The following is a 25971-nucleotide window of genomic DNA, read 5'->3' as shown; positions in this document are numbered from 1 at the left end:
TCAACGTGTAGCATTCAATTTATTCTGGACCATTAAAGACGCCGCCTTCCGCGTAGAATCATACGTCATCCTCGCATCCTCGCATATTGGATGGGTCAAAGCGGAGAATAAAGATGCCTCATTCATGTGCTGCGTTTAACTGTACCAACAGGTTTACCGTCCAAACGAGATCACATGGGATTACCTTTCACAGGTGAGACTGGAAAAATACTTTTCATTGTATTTGGTCATTATAATGTAATTTTATGAACAGATTTTTCTGACTTTGTGGCTAATATGAAGTCTCGCGCATAATAGTTTATGCGCATGCGTCCTTACTTCTTCTATTGTTCTGGTGTCTCCGAAGGAACCGTCTTACAGCGCCCCTAGAGGTGTGGCATGTGTATTGCATCGTTTTCAGCAAGCGTTGCGTTGCCATATGGACCTGATATTTTACTGATCGTTGCCCATTTGGACGCGATAATTTTTTAAATAACATCTCGTTGCCGTTGTCGTGTAGATGTAGCCTCAATCTGCTCAAAGGAAGGTCAGTTTTATAGGTTCTCTAAAGAGCTAAACTGTTTTCAGCTGTGCTAACATGATTGTACAAGGGTTTTCTAATCATCCATTAGCCTTCTGAGGCAATGAGCAAACACATTGGACCATTAGAACACTGGAGTGAGAGTTGCTGGAAATGGGCCTCTATACACCTATGGAGATATTGCACCAAAAACCAGACATTCAGGCTACGTTTACATTAGACCGTATCTGTCTCGTTTTCTTCGCGGATGCACTGTCCGTTTACATTAAACCACCTGGAAAAGCCAGGAAACGGGAATCCGCCAGCGTCCACGTATTCAATCTAGATCGTATCTGGTCCGGTGCTGTGTAAACATTGAGATACGCGAATACGCTGTGCTGAGCTCTAGCTGGCGTCCTCATTGGACAACGTCACTGTGACATCCACCTTCCTGATTCGCTGGCGTTGGTCATGTGACGCGACTGCTGAAAAACGGCGCGGACTTCCGCCTTGTATCACCTTTCATTAAAGAGTATAAAAGTATGAAAATACTGCAAATACTGATGCAAATACTGCCCATTGTGTAGTTATGATTGTCTTTAGGCTTGCCATCCTTCCACTTGCAAGTAGTAAGTGATATGCACTGGGATCACACACACAGCGGCTCAGTCCCGAATCGTGGCTTGTGCACTTCACTCGCGCGCTCTGTGAGCTGCGCAGGGCCGGAGTGTGCACCCTCCAGAGGGCACTCGCTGTTCAGGGCGGAGTGATTTGGAGCGCAGGATGCCTGCGGAGCCGAGCGTATCCGTGTATTGGTGTTGCTGTGTGCACGGCTAACGGTTTTAGTGTAAACGCGAATCGTTTTAAGAACGTTAATCTGATGATCCGCTGATTCGACGTAATGTAAACGTAGCCTTAGTAGAATTTAGCTAGAATAGTCATTTACCACATTAGCAATGTATAGCGTGTATTTCTGATTAGTTTAAAGTGATCTTCATTGAAAAGAACAGTGCTTTTCTTTCAAAAATAAGGAAATTTCAAAGTGACCCCAAACTTTTGAATGGTAGTGTACATATCACAACATTAGTATTATAAAGTTCTATCTGGGTTAATAAAAATAGGAAATAAAACTTTATCATCAAGAGGTCACAATACATCATACCTTCACAGTGGGTTTTGTCTTAAACTTGACAGAAAGTATGACACAAAGAATCTTATTTGTAAGATGAAGTCAAACTGACCCTCCTCCCTGGTCTGTTACACCTCATAAAAAGTCTGCTATTCTGTTCTGCCTCATATAGGTTTGGTCTGATTCCCCAAGCCTAGTCAGAGGGCAGAAGTCTCAGAGAATGTGTGAACATTACACAGAACTGTGTCATGAACACAGAAGAGAAAGTCTGGTCTTTGAATGACTTAAACAGTCATCAATAAAGTCTGTGAAGGGTAAAGACAGAAGGAAGGAAGATGGAAGGTTGGGAAATAAGTCTAACTTTGGTTTAAAATCTCAGAATATTATGAAGCACTTTTTTAGGTAGGCATTTATTCTTCAACTCATTATTCATGAAGAAATGATTCGAGACATGATGCTAAACAAGACAAAAAAGTTCACTGTTCTAAATAAAGAGTATTGAATTAGTGTTTATTATTGTAATAGTATTATTGTATTAGTTTGCAGCAATATCTGGTCATACATTTGCTTGAATTTATATCAGTTATCCCATAATAGGAAAAAAAACGAAGTATACTATACACTTACACTCACCGGCCACTTTAATAAGAACTTGTTCTTGATTCTAAGATCCCTTTTCTTGGCTGGCAGGAGTGGAACCCAGTGTGGTTTTCTGCTGTTGCATGCTGAGATGCTTTTCTGCTCACCACGGTTGTAAAGAGTTGCTATGAGTTACTATGTCCTTCCTGGCCACTCAAACCAATCTGGCCATTTTCCTCTGACCTCTGTTATCAACACGGCATTTCCACTCACAGAGCTGTCGCTCACTCAACTCAGTGTTTGTTTTTTTTCGCACCATTCTGTGTAAACTCTAGAGACTGTAATGCTCAAACCAGTCTGACACCAACAGCCATGCCACAGTGAAAGTCACACTTTGAGATCACAATTTTTCCCATTCTCATCTCATCTCATCTCATTATCTCAAGCCGCTTTATCCTTCTACAGGGTCGCAGGCAAGCTGGAGCCTATCCCAGCTGACTACGGGCGAAAGGCGGGGTACACCCTGGACAAGTCGCCAGGTCATCACAGGGCTGACACATAGACACAGACAACCATTCACACTCACACCTACGGTCAATTTAGAGTCACCAGTTAACCTAACCTGCATGTCTTTGGACTGTGGGGGAAACCGGAGCACCCGGAGGAAACCCACGCGGACACGGGGAGAACATGCAAACTCCACACAGAAAGGCCCTCGCCGGCCCCAGGGCTCGAACCCAGGACCTTCTTGCTGTGAGGCGACAGCGCTAACCACTACACCACCGTGCCGCCCAATTTTTCCCATTCTGATGTTTGAATTGAACATTAACTGAAGCTCTTGAGTGGTATCTGCATGATTTTTATGCATTGTGCTGCTGTAAATGGATTGGCTGATTAGATAACTGCATAAAACACCACGTGTATGGGTGCTCCTAATAAAGTGGCTGATAAGTGTATATAGACTGCTGGTACTCTTAGATCCTGACCTAGTTAACCACTATGATGATGTCTTTATTGATAGGGACTTCAAAGCACTTCAGTAAGTAACTCTGGATATGTCTGTGAAGGTTCTTAGTCATCCAGGTCATCATAAACCATAGGTACTAAAGAAGGCAACTGGACTTGCTTGAAATTCTTGAAGACATTTCACCTCTCATCCAAAAGGCTTCTTCAGTTCTGTCTGACTAGTGGGGAGTTCCAGGTATTTATCCTCTAGTGGACCAAAAACAACCCTAATGAGAGTCGTTGAGGTCACATGCATCGTTGACCCTCTAGTTTCAGGACTGCAATGTATGCATTTTAGCCAGAGAAGACCAGTGGTTTGAAAAAGGAGTAAAAGAAGCCATCTTTGTCAACCTGGAACAACCATCACTGAACAGAGGAGGTGGTCTGAGACACCACTTATCAGCCACCTACAATGCAGTCCTTGGCACACTTCCCAGAAAACTGAATACACATCCATACCAAGGCTACGTTTACACTAGACCGTATCTGTCTCATTTTCTTCGCGGATGCACTGTCCGTTTACATTAACCCCCCTGAAAAAGTGGGGAAACGGGAATCCGCCAGCGTCCACGTATTCAATCTAGATCGTATCAGCTCCGGTGCTGTGTAAACATTGAGAATACGCGAATACGCTGTGCTGAGCTCTAGCTGGCGTCTCATTGGACAACGTCACTGTGACATCCACCTTCCTGATTCGCTGGCGTTGGTCATGTGACGCGACTGCTGAAAAACGGCGCAGACTTCCGCCTTGTATCACCTTTCATTAAAGAGTATAAAAGTATGAAAATACTGCAAATACTGATGCAAATACTGCCCATTGTGTAGTTATGATTGTCTTTAGGCTTGCCATCCTTCCACTTGCAAGTAATAAGTGATATGCGCTGGGATCTCACACACAGCGGCTCAGTCCCGAATCGTGGCTTGTTCACTTCACTCGCGCGCTCTGTGAGCTGCGCAGGGCCGGAGTGCACACCCTCCAGAGGGCACTCGCTGTTCAGGGCGGAGTGATTTGGAGCGCAGGATGCCTGCGGAGCTGAGCGTATCCGCGTATTGGTGTTGCTGTGTGCACGGCTAACGGTTTTAGTGTAAACGCGAATCGTTTTAAGAACGTTAATCTGATGATCCGCTGATTCGACATAATGTAAACGTAGCCCAAGACTCACATGATGGCAGAGAGCCAATGACCCACAGATCACCCTAACGACCCTCTATGTTGTTAACACGATTCACACCCAGCCTCCAGTGACCCTAACACCTACAGGATGATTGAGAGGGTCAACGACCCATGTGACCTCAACGATTCTCCTTAGGGTTGCTTTTGGTCCACTAGAGGATAAATACCTGGAACTCCCCACTAGTCAGACAGAACTGAAGAAGCCTTTCGGATGAGAGGCGAAACGTCTTCAAGAATTTCAAACAAGTCCAATTGCCTCCTTTAGCACCGATGTTCACTCTGGATAAGGACATCTGCCAAATGCCGTTAATGTAAATGGATATACACCAAAGCATTTCAAGCACTGTCTATCTGCATCAACATCAGAAATGTTGTCTTCGGACACTACACTTAAACTTCTCCTTCTTACTCATTGCAATTACTGTATATGTACACAAGCATTTACACGAGTCTGTCCAGAAATAATAAACAGATTTGTTCCAGCCTCCATAAAACCCAACTATTTAATCACAATTACTCGAAATGTAGAATAAGCCAAGATAAAGTAAGACTCCTTAAGCTTAACTCCTGAGATTTGACTCCCCTCATAAGTGAAATGTCACAAAGTTGTCCGGCATTGGTGCACCCCTCAGGAACAGGTGAGAAGTGTGGAAAGCATACTTTTGTGCACACTCAAGCACAAAAAGACTGTGTATGTTGGAATAATTAAAAAAATAAAAAATAGATATATATAAAGTTGCACTTTATGAGACTTGCCGCGTGGCTGCCATATATTAAAATCTTTGCCTTTGGATCCATGATTTCAGGAGATGCCAGTTCCATGTTTGAAGGTTATTTCTGTCCTGGACCAATGCTGTGCTTTGTTCACCACTTTCTAAATGTCCCACTTATCAGTGAAGTCCAAGATTAAACTATGAAAAATGTTAAAACTAAACATGTGTGAACTGTGGTTTAAGACCACACATGTTGCAATCCAAACCCATTCCCAGTTCTATATGAAGCTTCAAAGAACTGCATAATAGTGCAAATATGAGTTCTGCACTCACTTCGAGCTCAAAATGGTTTGGGAATTAGAGAGATGAAGAGGGGATTGTTTCTGACATTTTCAAGTCAACTATAATTTATTTGCACACACACACACACACACACACACAAATATATATATATATATATATATATATATATATATATATATATATATATATATATATATATATAAACAAAACATAAAAAATACATAAAAACATAAAAAATACAAAAATGTACAATAAGCTGGTTGCATGAGTGTGCACACCCTTAAACTAATACTTTGTTGAAGCACCTTTTGATTTAATTACAGCATTCAGTCTTTTTGCGTTGGAGTCTATCAGCCTGCCACATCTAGACTTGGCAATATTTGCCCACTCTTCCTTGCAAAAGTGCTCCAAATCTGTCAGATTGCGAGGGCATCTCTTGTGTACAGCCTCTTCAGGTCACTCCACAGATTTTCAGTTGGATTTAGGTCTGGGCTCTGGCTGGGCCATTCCAAAACTTTTTGGGGGTCATTGTTGTGCTGAAAGATGAAATTCCTTTTCATCGTCAGCTTTCTAGCAGACACCTGAAGGTTTTGGGCCAAAATTGACTGGTATTTAGAACTGTTCATAATTCCCTCAACCTTGACTAAAGCTACTGTTCCATCTGAAGAAAAACAACCCCAAAACATGATGCTGCCACCACCATGCTTCACCGTATTGAAGTTTTTACGTGTTTATTCAAAAAAGAAAGTGAAACATACAGACAGACACTAGGTGGCAGTATTTCCTGTCTTGACTTCCATTGTCAAATTACTGTATTACAACACTCCCACTTAATTTTACAATGAAATCAAGACATTTTTTTTCACTAAATTATATTACTTAGGAGGATAGTTAAACTTAAACACTTTCGGGACAACACTCCCTATTTACTCAAATTAGCAAGATTCTTTTTCTTCCTTTTTACCTTGCTTACAGTTTTCTTAACTTAGACTATACAATACTAAACAGTACACCTTAACAGAATTACACAGCACAAAGTCCAATCTCTCTCCTAAGATACTCAAACCTTTGCTTTGCTAATGGCTTGGTCAAGACATCTGCCTTCATGTCTTCTGTAGGACAATATTGCAGTTGAATTTGTCCATTCTGCACACATTCACAAATGTAGTGATAATGAATGTCTATGTGCTTTGTCCTTGAATGATCAACTGGATTCTTCGCGATGGCGATAGCTCCTTGGTTATCTTCCAGGATCATGCTAGGTGTAGCATCCATTCCGAGATCACTCAGTAGTCGTGTAAGCCAGGTACACTCCTGTGCTGCCTGGCTGAGAGCGACGTATTCAGCTTCAGCTGTTGACAGTGCAACTGTTGACTGTTTCTTGCTGAGCCAACTCACTGCTCCTCCACCCAGTATGAAAACATTACCGGTTGTAGAGCGACGATCATCCTGCTCTCCAGCCCAGTCAGCATCTGAGAACCCGACTAAAGTTCCAGACTCTGACCGCTCATACTTGAGAGTGAGGTTCACGGTGCCCCTTAAGTAACGAAGAATTCTTTTCACAGCAGTCAGATGTGCAGTAGTTGAATCTGCATTGAACTTTGACACAACACTGACTGCTTGTGCTATGTCTTGTCTTGTGGCCATTGCAGCATACAGCAGACTGCCTACAATGGACTGATAGGTACTTGGGTTCACTGGCTTACTGACACCATCATTTCTTTTTAACTTCACATTTGCGTCAGCCGGGGTTGTAACTGGATTGGCTTTATCCATTCCATATTTCTGAAGAATGGCTTCAATGTAATGCTTCTGGTGAAGAAACACACAGTTCTTTGTCTTGTCTTGGACAACTGAGATGCCCAATATGTAAGACAGCTCACCCATGTCTTTCATCTTGTAGCGCATCTTCAGAGCAACTTTCAACTCATTCATGCTTTTTATTGACTCTGTAATCAGAATCAAATCATCAACATCTCTAGTTCCTGTTGAGATCTTACGAACACACAGGGGTCTGATGTGCTCTGTTTGAATCCAATATCCTTCATGAACTCTGTGAAAGTCTTACTCCAGCAGTGAGGAGACTGCTTAAGCCCATAGATTGACTTCTTCAGTCTACACACTAAGTGCTCCTGGCCTGGTTTGACATACCCCTCTGGTTGCTCCATGTAGATTTCCTCCTCTAGATGTCCATTTAGGAATGCAGTTACGACATCCATCTGATGAACATGTAGATTATTCTGAACAGCAAAGGACAGCAATGTATGAATGGAACTAAATCGTACCACAGGTGAAAAAGTTTCATCGTAGTTGTTAAAAAGGGCCACTTTCATTTAAGACACTTTACCTTTAAGGCATGGACTAAGCGGCAGCGCGAGTTAATAGTGCTAGTTCATAGCGCGAGGAGAGAGCAAAAAACTGCAGCGCGGCTCGAAGATGCAACTAGGACTTTAAGTTTATAGTCAATTTGTGTTCTATCATTTTGTTTGTTCCTCCACGAAGTGTGCGTCTCTAAAGTAAGCAATGCTGCCTAGTTGAGTTGAGTAATAGTTAAAATATTTCGACGCCAATTAGTGCTGAATGTGTAAGTGATTGTCGGTTTGGGTGTGCCGTTATGGTTTGAATCTTTAATGTGGTAACGTATGCCTGAACGATAATTCATCGAGTGAATCCACCAAGTTGTACCAGTTGTTATTATGTACATTGGCAATTAGTAAGAACAGACGAAGTGCCTTTATGTTTCAGTAAAGATAAAGTGGTATTATGTTTAATATAGATGCAATCCCTTTGTTACAGTGCTGTATTTAGCCCAAGTCAGTCAGTTATGTATTGTATCAGTGTTTATGCAGTTAAGGTGATTTAGTGGACATCCATAACATAATTACTGATTATTTCTTTATTGTATATTTGTTTCTTGCAGACCACACACACACACACCACCACAGACAAACAGACAGTATACAAATACCAGTGACATTGCAATTGTATGGGAAGATTAAAGGACATTTATTTGAAAGAAAGTTGGATCCCTTTATGTTGAACTCCATATTAAGAGTCCTGATCGACTCTCAACAGCGTCTGAACAATCCAAACCAGCTTACATTAATACCCATCAACAATTTTGGTCCTTCGAACCGGATAAAGCAGATAGCTGTTTGAAGATGGAATATCCTGAGTCACAACCCAACTCCAGATCTGCATCACCAGCAAGCCAAATCGAGCCAGTAAACCATCCCATTCTTCCTCAAGCCAGAGAACTGATGCAGAACTACATGGGTGACACAGAGAAGAACCGCCCATTGTCTAAGATACACACCACGCGTCAGCAAACCCACGAAACCCACATCACTCTGAGTAATCAGAACAACGCGATGTCTGAGTTAGTTGCTGCCGTACAAGAAGTCAGGCAACAAAATGTCACTCTCCAGCAACAGTTTGAGGACCTCATGAGTGAGCTAAGATCTCCACGCCCTCATGCTACCCCAGTGTTATCACAACCGTCTCTGCTGCCGAAGTCTGAGGTGTACAGCCACCCAACATCCCGCCGGACAGAAGCGCCTGGTTCTGAGTATGAACATTCCTACAATCATCATCTCGACCGCCACTACAGTGTAGCAAGTGACCACACCCCTCTCCAATCCTCACAGCATCCAAGAGAAAGCTACGCTCTCCGTTCTAGCATCACTGGTGGAGACCGGTATGGTCAGAGAAGGGAAACACATTCCTTACATACAGACTACGGCACAAGAGGCAATAGCGCTTTCGCCACAGAACCCGGTTACCCCTTCTCTCGTTCTCGTCGTATGGATATGTCGCCTACACGTGAGAGCACATACAGAGGGCCCAAAGCAACTATACCGTGCATGACTTCACCTGACTCAAGACAGTTTTCCAGGATGAAGACGGCACTGGAGAATCTTCTGCCAGATGACGCCGCAGAGAGATATAAATACCAGATCCTCACTGACCACCTCAAATGTGAGGAGGCCCTTCTCGTGGCAGATTCATATCTTAACTCCAGGCACCCATACACAGATACTATGCTGGCTCTCACCAAGATGTATGGGCAACCACACAAACTGGCCCTACAGCGGATATCAGAGATGATGGATGGCCCAAGTATCCGTACTGGTGATGTGAAGCCCTTCAGCATGTTCGCTCTACAAGTACGCTCCCTAGTAGGCATGCTGGAACAGCTGGGGAGAGGAGGCGATGTAGAACTACTATGTGGTTCCCATGTGTCAAGGCTACTAAGTAAGCTACCTTATGACCTTACCTACAGTTTTAAGAGGTACATCCATCCCAGGAGAGTGGAAATCCCTACCCTGGTCGACTTCGCTGAGTGGCTTGAATATGAGCTCGAAATCCAAGATGACAACGGGAAGCCCCGTGGTAAGAATGAAGAGCCCTATAACAGGAAGAGAGATCAGAAGCGAGAGTCCAACCACGGTAATAAGACCACGACTGTTCTCCTGGGTACGGAATCCACCTCCAAGCCCAGTACATCGGTAGCGTCCTCGGCAGTTGAGCCTTCAGCCAGTAAAGCCACCAAGGAGCAGAAGGGAAAGGCCTACTGTCCATATTGTGACAATGACAAACACTTTCTTAATAGCTGCGCTAACTTCAAGCAACTTAGCAAAGAACAGAAGGTGTCATGGATAAAGGGCAATAACCGGTGTTGGCGTTGTGGCTGTGGCCACCAAGCTGCTAAATGCACTCTGAAGGCGCCCTGCAAGACGTGCAACAGGAGACATCTGCTTGTTCTGCATGAGGTTAACGATAGAGCAGAGCATGAGGCTCAACCCCCAGCAGAAGTCCGAGCAGAGAGCTGCCTCGCAAATACGGTTAACAAAGTTTTGTATGTCGACCGCCCCACATATGACTGTAAGGTGCTACTGAAGATCAGTAAAGTCATCATTAGGAACGGGAACCAATCCATGGAGGCTTACGCTGTCCTAGATGATGGTTCGGAGAGGACGATTCTCCTCCATTCTGCAGTACAGAAACTAGGCCTTGTAGGCAAACCAGAGAAGTTGGCCCTCCGCACAGTCAGACAGGAGATACAGGTCCTCCATGGGGCGGCCATATTGTTCACTATATCCCCAGCTTCAGAGCCCAAGAAGAGGTATGAGATACAGAACGCATTCTCTGCTGAGCAGCTAGGACTAGCTGAACACACCCATCCTGTGAGCACCCTCCAGCAAAGATACAAGCACCTGGCTGGGCTGCCCCTCCAGTCCTTGAATCAAGTACACCCCATGTTATTGATTGGCTCTGACTACACTCACCTTATCACGCCGATAGAGCCCGTACGACTAGGCCCTCCAGGTGGACCTGCCGCCGTGAGGACACGCTTAGGATGGACGTTGCAAGGACCAGCACAAGACATCAACCTCAGTCATGGAGCACCACAGTGCCTCTTCACAACAGCAGCTTCTACACCTGATCTGTTCTCATGTGTTGAGAAACTGTGGCAGTTAGACGTGATTCCTTATCGCAACGAGAAGGTGGTCGTTAGGTCACGTCAAGATCAAGAAGCCATGACTCTGCTCCAAGAGCAGACCAAGAGAGTGGATATCTGTGGTGTGAAACGGTATGCCACACCCCTCCTCAGAGTTAAGAACATGCCCCGATTACATGCCTCACCAGAGGCTGTGCTGCCGCACCTGAAGGGTATCGAGCGCCGGTTGGCAAAATCTCTGGAGCAAGCTGCAGCATACCAAGCAGAGATTCACAAGCTAGAGGAAACAGGATATGCTGTAAAGCTGGAGCCACATCAGATCGAAGGCACCGAGGAGGCATGGTATATACCACACCATATAGTCCAGCACAATGGAAAGAACCGGGTGGTCTATAACTGCTCCTTCCAGTACCAAGGCCTTAACCTGAATGATTTTCTACTTCCTGGCCCTGCTCTAGGCTCCTCTCTGTTGGCTGTACTACTGCGATTCCGACAACATGCAATCGCCTTCAGCAGTGACATACGTGCCATGTTCCACCAGGTACGGCTGCTCCCCTCTGACAGACCACTGCTGCGGTTCCTTTGGAGGGACCTGAATCGTGACCGTGCACCAGATGTTTACGAGTGGCAGGTACTCCCTTTCGGCACAACCTGTAGCCCTTGTTGTGCGACATATGCATTACAGAGGCACGTGCATGATACCACTGAACCAGGGGACGAAGTTCGAGCTGCCATCGACCAGTCCTTCTATGTGGATAACTGTCTACATAGCCTTACCTCGCAAGAAGCAGCCAAAGCCCTTGTGGACAGACTCCAACATCTTTTGGCCGAAGGAGGCTTTGAGCTCAGGCAGTGGGCCAGCAATGACCCATTTATCATCCGCCACCTTCCCCCTGCTGTGAAGTCCACCAGCTGTGAGCTGTGGCTTAGCCATGGCCAGACAGATGTACAGGAGCCAGCCCTTGGCCTACACTGGAACTGTAAGTCAGACACGCTCTCGTACAAGACCCGCAAGGTGGAATATTCTGTTGTCACCATGAGGAACATATACAAGGTTCTAGCTAGCCAATATGATCCCCTCGGATACTTGGTGCCATACACGACGAGAGCTAAGGTCCTGGTGCAGCGTTTATGGGACAAGAAGCGTGACTGGGACGATCCTCAGTTGCCTGAAAAGCTACTGGACTCCTGGCATTCCTGGGAAGCAGAGTTGGAACATCTCCCTGAGATAACACTTCCCAGGTGCTACTCTACACCAAGAATGGACCGTTCAAGCAGCATATGAGACATCCATGTGTTCTGTGACGCCTCAGAACAGGCTTATGGTTCTGTTGCATATATCAGAACCGAGGATCCAGATGGTGAAGTCAAGATCTCCTTCCTTGCTGCACGGTCCCGGGTGGCACCTTGTAAACAGCAGTCTATTCCAAGACTCGAGCTTTGTGCGGCTCTCACTGGAGCACAGCTCCTAAAGGTCATACTAACAGAGCTGACCCTCCCAATCAACTCCAGCACGCTCTGGTCAGACTCTTTGACCGTCCTCACCTGGCTGCTGTCAGATTCCTGCCGCTACAAGGTCTTCGTGGGCACGTGTGTAGCGGAGATTCAGGAGTTGACAGGATCTGCCTCCTGGCGTTATGTCCCAACTGGGGACAATCCAGCCGACGATATAACCAGAGGTCTCTCTCTTAAAGTCATGTGTGACGACCATCGGTGGGCTTATGGTCCCACATTCCTGAAGTCACAACCTGCTCAGTGGCCTGACCAACCATCTTTCGTAGTTCAGGAACCAGAGTGCGAGTTGAAACGGGCTACGATAGCAACGGAAATGGTCCTGGCAACCGTGGCCTCACCGCTCCCAGATCCAGAGCAACATCTCGCCTTGGGTGACTATCTGCAAGCTGTTGCCCATCAGCTTCACGGGGCGGCCAGCCCTAACGTTCCCCTCACTGCAGATGCCTACAAGTCTGCTGAGCTAGAAGTTCTGCAACAGGCCCAAAGAGACTCGTTCCCTGATGAGACTGCCCTGCTCAAAGCCGGTAAGCCAGTAGCAAAGTCAAGCCGTCTCCTGTCGCTCGCCCCGGAGCTAGATGAGGCTACTGGTCTGATACGGGTTGGTGGTCGGTTACGCCGCAGCACTGACCTTGCCTCAGATGAAGTTCACCCTATCGTCCTCGACCCTAAGCACCCTTTCACCAAATTGATCATCCAGGACTATGATGAGAAGTTGTGTCATCCTGGGCCGGAGAGGGTATTCACCGAGATCCGAAGACGCTACTGGGTATTGCATGGGCGTGAGGCAGTGCGTCGACACCAGGAGAGCTGTGTCACATGTCGAAAATGGAGAGGACGTACAAACCCACCAAGGATGGCTGACCTTCCACCATCGCGGCAACGCATCTTCAAGCCCCCCTTCTACTCTACTGGTGTAGATTGTTTCGGGCCCTTTGTTATCAAGATTGGTCGTAGGAACGAGAAGAGGTGGGGGATACTTTTCAAATGTATGACCACCCGTGCTGTCCATCTAGATCTACTCAGTAATATGGATGGTGACACCTTCTTGATGGCTCTGAGGCGCTTTATAGCGCGACGAGGAAAACCCTATGAGCTCTTGTGCGACCAGGGCACAAACTTCAGAGGTGGAGAGAAAGAGCTCCGGCAGGCCTTTGCCGCTCTCCATCCGGAGCTCCAAGATCAATTGGCCAGCGAGCAAATCAGATTCGTCTTCAACCCCCCAGCAGCTCCTCATTTTGGAGGTTGCTGGGAGAGAGAGATCCGTTCTCTCAAAGCAGCACTCCGTGTCACCATAGGGGCTCAGACTGTATCTGAAGAGGTGCTACGCACCGTCCTCGTTGAAATCGAGGGAATCTTGAATTCCAAACCCCTTGGGTATACCTCATCGGATATAGCTGATCCTGATCCAATCACCCCCAACTGTCTCTTGATGGGACGGCGGGATACTTCCCTACCCCAGGTCGTGTATGAGGGTCCAGACATGTTGGGTCGAAGAAGATGGAAACACAGCCAAATATTAGCAGATCACTTCTGGAAGCACTTCCTTACGCACTACCTTCCAGGGCTCCAGGCTCGTCAGAAGTGGCAGACCGATACGGCGGAGCTACAAGTAGGTGAAGTCGTCATGATTGTCGACAATCAACTGCCCCGTGCTCTCTGGCCAGTAGGAAAGGTCGTTCAAGTTTTCCCAGGAGCTGACAAGAGAATCAGATCAGTGGAGGTGTCAGTGAAGGACAAGAAGTATGTTCGGCCTGTAGCAAGACTGATCAGTCTTCCTGTGCTTCCAGAGGAGAACTGATTGAAGCCCTTTTTTTTTGGGTGCGAATTCCCTCCGTGAATTCGGGGGCGGCTGTTAAAAAGGGCCACTTTCCTTTAAGACACTTTACCTTTAAGGCATGGACTAAGCGGCAGCGCGAGTTAATAGTGCTAGTTCATAGCGCGAGGAGAGAGCAAAAAACTGCAGCGCGGCTCGAAGATGCAACTAGGACTTTAAGTTTATAGTCAATTTGTGTTCTATCATTTTGTTTGTTCCTCCACGAAGTGTGTGTCTCTAAAGTAAGCAATGCTGCCTAGTTGAGTTGAGTAATAGTTAAAATATTTCGACGCCAATTAGTGCTGAATGTGTAAGTGATTGTCGGTTTGGGTGTGCCGTTATGGTTTGAATCTTTAATGTGGTAACGTATGCCTGAACGATAATTCATTGAGTGAATCCACCAAGTTGTACCAGTTGTTATTATGTACATTGGCAATTAGTAAGAACAGACGAAGTGCCTTTATGTTTCAGTAAAGATAAAGTGGTATTATGTTTAATATAGATGCAATCCCTTTGTTACAGTGCTGTATTTAGCCCAAGTCAGTCAGTTATGTATTGTATCAGTGTTTATGCAGTTAAGGTGATTTAGTGGACATCCATAACATAATTACTGATTATTTCTTTATTGTATATTTGTTTCTTGCAGACCACACACACACACACACCACCACAGACAAACAGACAGTATACAAATACCAGTGACATTGCAATTGTATGGGAAGATTAAAGGACATTTATTTGAAAGAAAGTTGGATCCCTTTATGTTGAACTCCATATTAAGAGTCCTGATCGACTCTCAACAGTGTCTGAACAATCCAAACCAGCTTACATTAATACCCATCAACAGTAGTCATCGCCATACTTTTGTGAGTAACCCTTAGCGACAAGCCTGCACTTGTATCTGTCCACTTGTCTGTCACTATGATGCTTGACTTTGAACACCCATCTCGAACTTATGGCCTTGCGATCTCTTGGTAAATCCACTAAGTCCCAAGTTTCATTATCAAGCAGCGACTCATACTCCAAGTCAGCCGCTTCCTTCCATTCCTTTGCATTAGGACTCATCATTGCTTCCTTTAGTGTTCTTGGTTCTGTTACACAACAGACATTGGCATAATGTTCAACAGTCACTATGTCAGCAAACTCATCATATCCATACCTCTTTGGAGGCTTTCTGATTCTGATGCCTTCTCTTGGAGCTTCATTGACAGGTGCCTCATCAACTGATGCTCCCCTTTCATCTGTATTCATGGTAGTCTCATTTTCTGAACACGAAACTTCCACTTCCTGTTTCCAGTCAAAGTCTGATTCATTGAAGACAACATCCCAACGAATTAGAATCCTCCTTTTCTCCTCATCAAACAGGCGGTAACCCTTGGCATTGTTTGCATATCCCACGAAACAAAGCTTCACAGCTTTCTTGTCCAGCTTTCTTCTCTCTATGTCTGGGACATGTGCATAGGCTACACAACCAAACACTCTCATGTGACTCACATTCGGCTTTTTGCCACACCATCTCTGGTAGGGGGTCTCTTGCTTTAGAACAGATGTGGGCAGCCTGTTCTGTATGTAAGCTGCTGTTGCTACAGCCTCTGCCCAATAAGTCTTTGGCAACTTTGCATGAGACAGCATACTCCTAGCTGCTTCAACTAAAGTCCAATTTTTTCTTTCTGCTACACCATTTTGCTGAGGTGTATGGGGTACAGACATTTCATGATGGATGCCTTGAGCCTTCAAGTATTCTTGAAATTCTGTGGATGTTTACTCCCCACCATTGTCTGTTCTCAGTCTTGTGACTTTTTGTCCACACTCATTTGAGAATGTTTTTTCAAATTCTTTGAACTTGCTAAGCACTTCACTTTTCTGTTTCATGAAGTATACCTTGCAGCATCTTGAGTAGTCATCAATAAATGTCACGAAGTACTTTGATCCACCTATGGATTCAGTCTGCATGGGACCACAGACGTCACTATGGATCAGCTGTAGCTTGCGCCTGGAACGGATTTCTCCCACTGGCTTGAAAGGCTTTCTAGACAGCTTGCCCTCCACACATGCTTCACAAACAGAGACTTCTTTCTCTGCAGAAAAATCCACTCCACTTACCAGAGTCTTAAGCTCCTTCAACCTGGTAGTGTGACCCAGTCGTTGATGCCATAGACTGGCTGCTACTGATGCACTTGCTGCACCATGACAGGCGGGTGAACTTCCCTCAATGTCCAGCTGATACAATCCATCAGATCTTTGTGTTCCCATCCCTCAAAGATCTCCATCTTTGCCACGGATGTAGCACCAAGACTTCTTAAACTGCACTGTATTTCCTTTTCTGGCAGCAGCTCCCACTGAGAAGAGATTCCCAGATAGCTTGGGAACTTACAGTACATCATACATTGTGACGTCTTTGACATCACTGACTTTGAAAGTCATTTTCAGTTTGACATTACCAAGTCCTTGGCCGTCAACCACTCTGCCATCACCCAGTTTCACTGACTGTGGTTTAAAAAATTCCTGGTAGTCTTGAAGAATTTCCTTACAACAGGTCATGTGCTTTGATGCTCCAGAGTCGATCAGCCACTCGACCTGCTGCGGCGTCTCATTCTGATTAGCCTCTTTAGTGACAAAGGCACTCTCAGACAAACCTTCAGCATCCTCACACGTCATGCTTTTAGCCTTGTGGGTTTGATTTTTATTTTTCATACTTGGACAATTACGCTTTAAATGTCCTTCCTTCCCACACTTATAGCATTTCCATTTAGATCTGTCTGCTCCCACTGCCTTAGTATTAGCCTGCAGATCTCCACGGACTCGTGTTGGCATTGCTGATGCACCACTGGATGCAGCGCTACTGACATTATCATTAGCATGGACTCGCTTTTGCTCTTCATTTATTAATGCTTGTTGCACAAACTGCAGTGTCAAATTGTCCATCTTCATCTCTAGTGCAGTGACAATTGTTGCATAGCTTGGTGGCAGGCTATCTAGCAGTGTTACAATCTGGTCTTCATCTTCAATTACAGCACCTATAGCCCCTAGCTTGTCAGTTAGCTCCTTCATTCGTTTTAAATGCTCAGTTATGGTTTCTCCTTCCTTCATTTCACACCTGAAGTACTTTTTCTTTAGAAACAGCTTAGTATCTCTCTCAAAATGTCCTTTTAGTGTGTCCCACGCCTCTTTAGGAGTCTGACAGCTTGTAATCAGGTACAACTAGGGTGTACTTACATTCAGCACTAACACAAAAAATGCCTTTTCTTTCCGTTTTGCGAATTCAGCTCATGTCTGTGCATTAGCATCTGCTGCTAAGTTATCCGTTTCCATTACCATGACCCACAGTCCTTTAGCTTTCAGTAGATGCTCCATTTGAAATTTCCATGTTGCCCAGTTCTCTGGTCCGCTCAGCTTCTCAATAAACAGCTTATCTTCCATTGTGAATCCCACAACACTGTTTATATCACACAAATTCCGTGTAAAACAGCCGTTTTAAGCTAAGAGAATGAAAGTGAAACATACAGACAGACACTAGGTGGCAGTATTTCCTGTCTTGACTTCCATTGTCAAATTACTGTATTACAACACACCATGGGTATGGTGTTCTTTTGGTGACGCACAGGGTTGTTTTTGCACCAAACATACCTTTTGGAATTGTAGCCAAAAAGTTCAACCTTGGTTTCATCAGACCATAACACATTTTCCCACATGCTTTTGGGAGAGTTGATATTATTTTTGTTGTTGTTGTTGCTAAATTTAGCCAGGCCTGGATGTTTTTCTTTGACCCTACCTCATAGTCCAGACATATGGAGAATAAGGGAGATTGTTGTCATATGTAGTACACAACCAGTACTTGCCAGAAACTCCTGCAACTCCTTCAGTGTTACTGTAGGCCTCTTGACAGCCTCCCTGACCAGTTTTTGTCTTGTCTTTTCATCAATTTTGGAGAGATGTCCAGGTCTCAGTAACGTCACTGTTGTCCCATATTTTGTCCACTTCTTGATGACTGTCTCCACTGTGCTCCATGGTATATCTAATGCCGTGGAAATGTTTTTGTCCCCTTCTCCTGACTGATACCTTTCAACAATGAGATCCCTTTGATGCTTTGTAAGCTCTCGGTGAACCCTGGCTTTTGCTGGAGGATGCAATGGAGTAAATGTCTGAACTTTATTTGGGGTTAATCAGAGTCATTTTAATTGATGGCAGGTGTGAATCCAAAAAGACTGAATGCTGTAATTAAATCAAAAGGTGCTTCAACAAAGTATTAGTTTAAGGGTGTGCACACTTATGCAACCAGCTTATTGTACTTTTTTTTATTTTTTATGTTTTCCCCCTAACAGATTTGTTTGTTTTTCAATTGATTTGTACAGGTTATAGGTCACATTAAAGGTGGGAAAAGTTTTGAAATTATTTATTGTGGTCTCATTTTTTTTACATCAGAAAACCTACAATTTTAACAGGATATATATATATATATATATATATATATATATATATATATATATATATATATATATATATACACGCTTAATGTACATTTTAGACCCAATTTATCCATAAAACATTAACTAAATGACTCCCACCCCTCCCTCCACTATTGGCTGCGTTCAACTCCTGATTCAGACATTCAGAAACAGATTGTTGGACTGAATCACTTCATGTTTATTCAAGTTGAATGTCTGAATTAGGAGTTGAACACAGCCAGTAATGTGGGGGGAAGGGTGTGTACACTTTTATATATATAAAAGTGTACACACCCTGTACACACCCTGTTAAAATTATAGGTTTTTCTGATGTAAAAAAATGAGACCACGATAAATAATTTTAAAACTTTTCCCACCTTTAATGTGACCTATAACCTGTACAAATCAATTGAAAAAACTTGAATAAACATGAAGTGATTCAGTCCAACAATCTGTTTTTTGGGGCTTATTCTACTAAGTGTTATAAAATCAATTGCATAGAAAAGTCTATTTTCTGTATGATGTAAAGTTTCAGTAATAAAAAAATATATATTATCCATCCCAGTGTTCTTGTCAACTCTGTTAACTCTGTTATAAAACTGCATAAAATCCACAAAGACTTAATAATACACGACACCTGCACCGAGAGATGTCACTTCCTCTGGCAGGAAACTTCAGAAAGGCACTGAGGTATGTTATGTTTTTTATCTCATTAAGTTGAATAAAATGTTGAGGATACACCAACAGTAGATTCATTATTCGTCAAATCTGTTATTGTGATATTGGAGTGAATCTCTCACTTATTTAAAAAAAAAAACAATATGATTACAATCAATAAAATTCTGTTTCTATACATGCCTCATGGTAGCTAGTTTGAGGTTTGCATGTGGAGTTAAGACACAAAATGGTGGGAAATGTCAACTCTGTTATCATCAATTCTGTTAATCGATTGCCCAGTTTAACAATAACAGAGGTGACAATGACTGACAGAGTCAACACTTGAAATGTACCTGCAATTATAAAATGGGCCAGTAATTTCTTTGAACTGTTCTTTTTCTGTGGCAGAATGATTGTACAGCATACATTTTTAATAAATAAAAAAAACACTAGAATTTGGTACACATTTTAATTTTCTTTAGGTTTTCTGAAATCAACACAGGGTCAAAATTATACATTTAGGGTCAAAAATTTACATACGCTGACTGAGATTATTAATTCATAGGTGCTGAAACTTCCAAAATGTCTCTTATCTTGCCAAGGCCGAGGTCTCTTAACTTCCTGTTAGTGATCATGATTGAGTACAGCTGGTAGCTTCTCTGTGCCTTCATAAAAAGGGTTTGTTTACAGCACTTATTGGATTGACCAACACACAGCAAAATGGGAAAGTCCAAGGAGCTCAGTGCAGATCTAAGAAAGAGGATCGCAGATGTACACAACTCCAGAATGTCTCTTGGAGCCATTTCTAAACAACTGCAGATCTCAAGATCAGTTCAGACAATTGTATGTAAGTTACTGGGAGGTGTAGTCACTTTGCTAAGCCACTTTGCTTCAAGAAAACCCAAATTGTCACCCTCAGCTGAAAGGAAATTGGTTTGGATGGTCAGGAACAACCTAGGAACCACCATGGCACAGCCCTGCCATGAGCTGGAAGCTGATGGATCACTGTCTACAGTTCAGATCACCAAGGATTAAGAGGCTGCTGTCCAAGAAATAACCCCCTGCTCCAAAACTGACACCTTCAAGCTTAACTAAAGTTTGCAGCTGACTACACGGACAAAGAAAAAGCCTTCTGGAGGAAAGCTGCATGTCAGATGAGACAAAGATTGAGTTGTTTGGCCACAATGACCACCATGTACAGAAGGACACTGCACCAGCTGGTGGTGGTGGTAGGATCATCATGCTCTGGGGCTGTTTTGCTGCCAGTGGAACTGGTTCATTGCACAAAGTGGATAGAATAATGAAGAAGGAGGACTACCTCAGAATTCTTCAGCATAAACCATCAGGAACTTGAACGTGACTTGGGAATTGGGAGTGACAACAGGACATTGGACCCAAACACGCATCAGAGCTGGTTGTGGAGGATAAAGCAGGCTTACATTAAGCTTAAAACAAGTCCTGACTTCAACCCTATTGAAAATACATGGACCATGCTTATACGTCGAGTCCATGCCAAGAAAAAAAAATGAATTGAACTCTACTAAGTGTACCAGGAAGAGTCATAAAATATCCAATCAGAATTCTACCAGAAGCTTGTTCATGGGAAACAAAAATGTTTGGTGAAGGTGACTCTTGCGAAGAGACATTTTACCCAAATATTAGGTGTGCCGTATGTATAATTTTGACCTTGTATTGATTTCAGAAAACCCAAAGAAAATTAAAACTTGTGCACCAAATTCTAGTGTGTTTTTTTTAAAGATGTATGCTGTACAATCATTCTGCCACAGAAAAATGAACAGTTCAAAGAAATTACTGAAAGCCCAAATATTACCATGACATTCATATCCAAGATGATATTCATGTCACTGTATGTAAACTTCTGACCACAACTGTGTGTGTGTGTGTGTGTGTGTGTGTATATATACACACATATATACATGTTCGAAATAAATAAATAAATGTATTCATTCATATATATATATATATATATATATATATATATATATATATATATATATATATATATATATATAATGGTAACCTTCACTTGACATTTGCTTACATTTCCATCTATACTTACACCATTTGGTAGATGTGCTTATCCAAAGCATTTTATGAACATGTCTCCATCAATAACATGCTCATACAAATAGGTTAGGATCTAAGAATACTATTTGAGAAAAATTAATACAACAAGTGAGGGTTACCACTTCTTTTTGGCTTTGTAGGCAAGCATCAGTGTTAGAAATTTGTTGTAGGTTGAGATGATGTGGGAGCATTTCAGGTGGCATCATCAGAGGTTTCAAAACACCTATGAAAATCATTCCAGATTCATATGTCGATGGCTCATCTTTCTTTTATTAGGAAGAAAAAAAACTGCTCTTTTCACATATTTTTGGGTGATAACTCATCCGAGCGGGTGGCACGCTGGTGTAGTGGTTAGCGCTGTCGCCTCACAGCAAGAAGGTCAGGGTTCAAGCCCCGTGGCCAGCGAGGGCCTTTCTGTGCGGAGTTTGCATGTTCTCCCCGTGTCCGCATGGGTTTCCTCCGGGCGCTCCGGTTTCCCCCACAGTCCAAAGACATGCAGGTTAGGTTAACTGGTGATTCTAAATTGACCGTAGGTGTGAATGTGAGTGTGAATGGTTGTCTGTGTCTATGTGTCAGCCCTGTGATGACCTGGCGACTTGTCCAGGGTGTACCCCGCCTTTCGCCCATAGTCAGTTGGGATAGGCTCCAGCTTGCCTGCGACCCTGTAGAAGGATAAAGCGGCTAGAGATAATGAGTTGAGATGAGAACTCATCCGAGCATTCCAAAGTTTCAACTCTATTCCAATGATAAATCTTAAAATTTGTATGAGAGTTAGTAGGTCTGAATAATATAATAATAAAATCAAAGTAAATATAATTAGATACCATGGCAGATCATGTAAAGTGGCCAAAGACCAATATGATTTTCACATTGATGGAAGGATGACTGAGCAGCCACCCAGCAGAAAGAGTAAAGCTGTGTGTAAATGTTAGTGTGAGCCAAACCAAACAAATATTTTTTTTTCTTCCAAATGTATGAAAGTTTCAGAAACACTGAGTTTCTTCATATTTCACACTCCTGTTCCTGACACAGCTCAATTGCATGTGGTGGTGCCCGCATAACTCCATAAACATGCAAACTCACAGGCAGCTGGAAGCATGAAGTGAACGATCAGGGTAAAGGCTGAAACACAAAAGTGGAAGTTATTTTGACTCACGAAATATGCCAATAAAAATATTTTGTAAAATATAATATTAATAATAATAAGCAAGCATTTCTTTTCTTCATTTGTCTTAATTTATGGGTTTGTGTTGGCTTGATTTCTATATTTTTCATATTCTTTCATTAATGCCAAAAATATAAATTTACTTTTTTTCTCAATCTTTTAGAAAAAGATTGTCTTCTTCATCTCTGACCTAGTGAACCAGTATGAGGATGTACTTTTGATAGAGATTTCAAAGCAATTTTGTAAGTCACTCTGGCTATGGGTGTCTGCCAAATGCTGTAAACATAATAAAAATAAGCAATTTAAACTTGACAGTATATTTCAGAGATAACAGTACAGTAATCTATGCAAATTATATGATTTGAAGTCAAGGGTTACATTAGTTAAACTTCTTATGGATACATTTACACACTTAGGAGCAAGTAGGATGCGAACATTTTTCTGAATTTATGGGACTTTCATGAATACCAGATAAATCTTTTCATATCTAGCTTGATAAATGAGGCCCAATGTTTGCTTGAAGGGTCTTGTGAAAATCTAACAATAACAACAATGTTTCTATCCTTGCACAAGCTCTCACCAGTCCATTAATATCCAGATTTTCTATCATTTTTCCTGCAGAACCAGTTGAATGCTATAGTGCACATTCTCCATGGGTATCTCTGCTGAGGACTCCATAATTCGGACGCCACTATGCCTTTCCCCCACACCACCCACAGTCCTCTTTGCCAGACCAGCCTTCAGATAGAGCACCCTCTCCAAAATAGCACATCGCCCAGAAGCACAGTTAGCAAAAGCCTCACCGCACTAACATATGTTTCTTAATATGGGTTTGGGTGAGGGCAGGGTGGCGCAGGCTGCACTGCACCTATTCCTAGCTGAGTATGCATGGCTAAACAGTTAACACAGGCTGTAATAATTTGTTGTGACTAAAGACCAGAATACACTGGAGGATGGCCCTGTATGTTATTAAAAGGGACTAATCCAAGTGTATTTGATTACAATTAGCTAAATAGATGAGTTTTCACTTCAAAGACTCCCTCTTTGCAATGTTCACGCTGTAACTTTGTCAAAATACCAGGTAATGCCTGGCTGATGTATACAATACTTAAATAATATTGGCTGGTGTTGAGTGGTCTATCAGATGTATTCCATTCAGCTAGCACGATATTAAACAAGTTGAAGACAAGTAGCTGAATGGAATATATCTGATAGATCATTAAAAAAAGCCAGCCAGTATTATTATCTCATCTCATTATCTCTAGCCGCTTTATCCTGTTCTACAGGGTCGCAGGCAAGCTGGAGCCTATCCCAGCTGACTATGGGTGAAAGGCGGGGTACACCCTGGACAAGTCGCCAGGTCATCACAGGGCTGACACATAGACACAGACAACCATTCACACTCACATTCACACCTACGGTCAATTTAGAATCACCAGTTAACCTAACCTGCATGTCTTTGGACTGTGGGGGAAACCGGAGCACCCGGAGGAAACCCACGCGGACACGGGGAGAACATGCAAACTCCACACAGAAAGGCCCTCGCCGGCCACGGGGCTCGAACCCGGACCTTCTTGCTGTGAGGCGACAGCGCTAACCACTACACCACCGTGCCACCCTATTATTATTATTACTATTATTATTATTATTATTATTATTATTAGGGCGGCACAGTGGTGTAGTGGTTAGCACTGTCGCCTCACAGCAAGAAGGTCCGGGTTCGAGCCCCGTGGCCGGCGAGGGCCTTTCTGTGCGGAGTTTGCATGTTCTCCCCGTGTCCGCATGGGTTTCCTCCGGGTGCTCCGGTTTCCCCCACAGTCCAAAGACATGCAGGTTAGGTTAACTGGTGACTCTAAATTGACCGTAGGTGTAAATGTGAGTGTGAATGGTTGTCTGTGTCTCTGTGTCAGCCCTGTGATGGCCTGGCGACTTGTCCAGGGTGTACCCCGCCTCTCGCCCGTAGTCAGCTGGGATAGGCTCCAGCTTGCCTGCGACCCTGTAGAAGGATAAAGCGGCTAGAGATAATGAGATGAGATGAGATTTTCCCTGTGTAATTTACTTAGTTACTTTTAAAATCAACATCAACAGCTACACACAATGGAGCAACCTGGTAGCCAAAGTTCTCTCAAAATCTTCCGTTTTTAATGAAGCAAACCTCACGGCCATGTTTGTGTACAAACTGTCACAGTCACTCACGAGCACGGAAGTTTTACATCTCCGACGTGTCTCTTTTCCCGTTTTCCGATGTCCGTTAGGATGTTTTTCTCTTGTAAATATGAGTGAAGAATATATAATGAAGTTTTAGTAGACTTTCGGGTGTTCAACGCGTTTCAGTTTTCAGCTTATTTATTTCGTGCTTAATCCTAGTAGTAACACTGGATTAGCCTCGTCTTCTCTCTTTCCCGGTGGACAAAGAAATGATTATGCACATGCGCAGCAGAAAGGTTTTGTCATTGGATCTTCGCATAAGCTCTGATGTGTGACATCGTTTTGTCTTGACAATGTGCAATATTGTAACAATATTGCACGCTCATTCTCCATTGGGGAGAGTGGCATAATACATGTAGGATAAGCGATATGATAACAATATTGCCCGCTAGAAGGGAATAAACCCGCTAGAAGGGAATAGAATACGTTTTTATTCCATGGAAAAAATGGCCTGTATGTATAATATTGAAAATGTTAGATTTTCTTTCCAGAATAGTCACAAAGGTGATGCGAGATCAAAACAAACATGATGGATGACAGTTCAGCTTAGGTGTAATTGGTTATAATGTCAAGATTACATTTTGACATGAGAGAGTCAACATTCCCTCATGCTACTATTATGTGTAGTCTCTGCACCTTATACCTGCTTTGTGAGCTCATTCAGAGAAAGTTGGTTGAACATATAATTCAAAGAAAGTCTGTAGAACATATATTCCTGATCCTCTGGAACATCTGGTCAGAAAGCAAGGCCTCTCTTCACTTTAAACCTATCATGTAGGACAGGGGTGTTCAAATTGATCCATAAAGGGCCGTGTGGCTGCAGGTTTTCATTCCAGCCATGCAGCAGCACACCTGACTTGGCTCATTCAATCAACTGAACTGTCTTCACACCGTCAAATACTTGCAGCCACACCCACCCTTGATTAAAGGGTGGGTGTGTCAGTTGATTGAATAAGCCAAATCAGGGTGCTGCTGCATGGCTGGAATGAAAACCTGCAGCCACACGGCCCTTTATGGATCAATTTGAACACCCCTGATGTAGGAGGTTTCCTTACACTATTTCTAATATGCTGGGTTTGTGTTAAAATAAAATGTACAGGACATACCTGTTGCACTATGAAATAAAAACAGTCCCTTCAACTATTCCATTTGTAATTCAGAGGAAATAAAAAGCTCAAAATATCTCATTATCTCTAGCCGCTTTATCCTGTTCTACA

The sequence above is a fragment of the Neoarius graeffei genome, chromosome 3 (genome assembly GCF_027579695.1).
Source record: "Neoarius graeffei isolate fNeoGra1 chromosome 3, fNeoGra1.pri, whole genome shotgun sequence".
NCBI lineage: Eukaryota > Metazoa > Chordata > Actinopteri > Siluriformes > Ariidae > Neoarius > Neoarius graeffei.
Note: the sequence above shows the minus strand (reverse complement) of the source record.